The sequence below is a fragment of the Myotis davidii genome, unplaced genomic scaffold (genome assembly GCF_000327345.1).
Source record: "Myotis davidii unplaced genomic scaffold, ASM32734v1 scaffold1055, whole genome shotgun sequence".
Lineage (NCBI taxonomy): Eukaryota > Metazoa > Chordata > Mammalia > Chiroptera > Vespertilionidae > Myotis > Myotis davidii.
This window is the reverse complement of record NW_006286477.1, coordinates 56,479-59,908: the sequence shown is the minus strand read 5'-3', so window position 1 is coordinate 59,908 and position 3,430 is coordinate 56,479.

Genomic DNA, 3,430 nt, shown 5'->3' with positions numbered 1-3,430 from the left:
TGTTAACAGACCCCCAGTTTGTTCAGGTGTTGAGGGTCCTTGGCTTCAGAGGCTGCCCTATCATGACTCTCTCATGCAGAAAATCAAGACCATCCCGCAAAACTCTGAACAGAAACTCAGTAGGGACTCTGACTGGCCCAGCTGAGTAACATGATTATCATTGGACTAATCACTATGGGAAATAAAGTCTTGTGGTTATAAGTGTGTACCCTACAAAGATATGTGCAAGTCCTAACACCCGTGAATATGACCTTGTTTAGAAACAGGGCCTTTGCAGGTATAATCAAGTTAAGATGAGGCCGTAATCCAATGACTAGTGTCCTTAGAAGATGAGGGAAATTTGGTTTCAGAGACACACACAGAGTGTACACCATGTGACAACAGAGGCCGAGATGGGAGTGATGCATTTGCAAACCAAGGGACGCAAAGGATGGCCAGCAACTACCAGACGCTGGGTGAGAGGCAGAGACAGACTGTGTCCAAGAGGAACTGAAGGAGCCAACCTTGCCAGCACCTTGATTTGGGATTTCCAGTCTCCAGAACTGTGGGAGGTCAGCCATCTGGTTGGTGCAGCCACAGAAACTTGGACAGAGAGTAGGATCCAAGTTGGTCAGGTGCCACTACACTGGTCAGGGAGGTGGGATACTATGCACAGCAGTCCCCAGTACATGGCTGGAGGGGAAAAGGAGGGACCACGCCCAAATGAGGAGGGGATCCATTAACAGAGGAAGGGGATAAAGTGTGCTGGGCAGCCCAGTGCTGCAGTCACGACACTGATATGCGCTGTCATCATGGTGAGTTGGATTTCTTGTAGGAGAGAAGATATGACTTTGCGCTACAGAAAATGTTTATTCCATCTTCCAAGACATGTAGAGTCCACAACCCACAGTCAGGAATTTATAAGTCACAACAATTTGAACAGTTTTATTCTTCAAATAAGATTTGAAGTAGCTTGATTTGCTTTGACACTCAGGGAGCTCATGGATTCATTCAGTTGTGCAACTCTGCTATAAGAAATGTTTTATTACTTACACCAAGGTTTATAAAAAACTAAAAGTTAAGTTCCTCTGAAGCACATATTCTATTTCAGTTACCTATCAGAGTTAACTTTTACATCTCAGTCATAAATTCAAATTATGCATCAAATATAATAAAGACCTATCCCAATGAATTGAAATGAGTTGTCATTTTAACGTGCCTTTAAAGTATGTTTAATCGAGAATATGCTTGTCTTAATGGTCAAAGACGTTACAGCGTAACTTACGAAGAGTAACCTTCAAGGGCACTAGCAGGTGGCCTGTGCATAAAGCCTCTATTCAAGGCGAGCCCACTGCAGTCAGAACTCCAATGAACCTCTGGAACAGAAACCTGCGGCAGCCTGGGCTGCAGGGCATGCTCTCCACAACCACATCCCCTTTAAAGTGCAGATCTTACCAGCTAGCGAAGGTAAAGGTGGGGAATGAGCCCATGAATATGCATTCAAATCAGTCAACAAACAACCAGGGAGAGGGACTCTCACCAGCTCATGTATCACCTGCAGGTGCTGCAGTCCCTCCCAGTGATCAGCTACGTTCATTCTCCCAACAGCCCTGCGGGTGGGGCTGTTACCCGCCGTTTCACAGACGTCAACACTGAAGCAGCGGCTCATGAGACCTGCCCAGAGCACAGAGCACCAGGGCTGCATCCGACCCGACCGACCGATGGTGTGGCCGGGGCAAGACAGACATACATTCAGCGAAGGCTGCTGGGGCCATCAGCCAAGAGCCCAGGATCCTCACCTGCCTGGGACACAGAGATCTGACCTCCTGCCTCCGGGTTCCACGGGACATCAGTCAACAGTGCTCGAAAGCACAGGGCAGGGGAGGGGTACAGAGTCGGTCCTACGCACCAAGGACACAGCGCCCAGGGCGGCTGGGAGGACAGAGGGTTGGATCTAAATCCTGCTCACAACACAGGGAGAGCCTCTTTGCTGTAAAATAGTCACCTGCTGCCTGTCATGGCGCCTGGCCAGAGGCCCAGGTCACCAAGAACATAAGACAATCCTGCAAACCCCTGTCCCTGGGTCGCCAGTGACCCGGCTCCCCGGGACCTCCCTGTCCGCCTCCGGCAAACCGGCGCGGCTGGTCCCCTGCTCGCGACGTCCTCCAGGAGAAAGACAGCTTCTGAGAACCAACAGCGGAAAACCACGCGGACGCCATGCACACCCTGTGCACGGGCTAAGGTGACACCTCGGAAGACGGAGCCTTGGAGCCGGTCTCCTCTGGCCGCTGCTGCGCGGAGGCAGCGGGGCCGCGGGAGGCGCCCGTTTCCCTTCCTCACGCTCAGGGTCTGAACTCCCGTGACCTCAGGGCGAGGCCAGCGCTGGTGACCGACTCCTGTTCCACCCACCGCTGCATCAGCTCGGCTGCAAGTTCAGCGCAAGCTGTTCCAGAGCCTTCCGCACACTCACAGCCCGTGCTGCGCCTGCGCCAGACGCTGCGAGCTTTTCACACCCGTCACGCTTTGTGACCTCACAACCACGTCCCGAGACAGTTCCTTCACTCAGACACGCACAGACGGCCTCTGGCACCGAGTGTGCAACATAAAGGGCCTCACGAGCAGGGCGGCGTCCTCACACTTACAGTCGCCACGTGAGGACGTTTCGGTCGACGACGGGCTGCACACACCACGGTGGTTCCATAATATCGACATGGAGCTGAGACGTTTCTTATCGCTAAGGCGTAGCCTCCGGTGTGACCACATAGCCGCCAGCGTGAGGACGTAGCTGCCAGCGTGATGACGTAGCCGCCAGCGTGAGGACGTAGCCGCCAGTGTGACAAGGCGGCCCCCTGCGTTAAGTTGTCGCCATGGTAACATCATAGGGCAAGGCGTTACTCCTGTGTTTGTGGTGATGCTGGTGTAAACAAACCTAGTGCGCTGCCAGTTGTATAAAAGTTGAGTCCCTACAATTAGGTACAATACATACTGTTTGATAATGATAATGAGAAGTGTTACTGGTTTATGTAATTACTATACTATACTTGTTATTTTAGAGTGTCCTCTTTTTACTTATAAAAAATGTTTGCTGTCAGCAGCCTCGTACATCTGTGTTCACAGCGTCTGGTGATTGGATCCTTTTCTAGTCTAGTGCTTGATTGTATCCCATGTTTGCTTATACAACTGACATGTTGCACAGGCTTGTAGCCTAGAAGCAATAGCCTCCACCACATAGCCTGCGTGCGCAAAGGCGACGCCACCTGTGCTGGTGTAAATGCACTTCATGATGCTCACACGACAAAACCACCTCGCAGCGCATTTCTCAGAACGTATGCCCATAGTTCAATGTGACTGTATCTGTTCTCTTAATACCGTATTTGCCGGCGTATAAGACGACTGGGCGTATAAGACGACCCCCTAACATTTCCACTCAAAATACAGAGTTTGTTATATA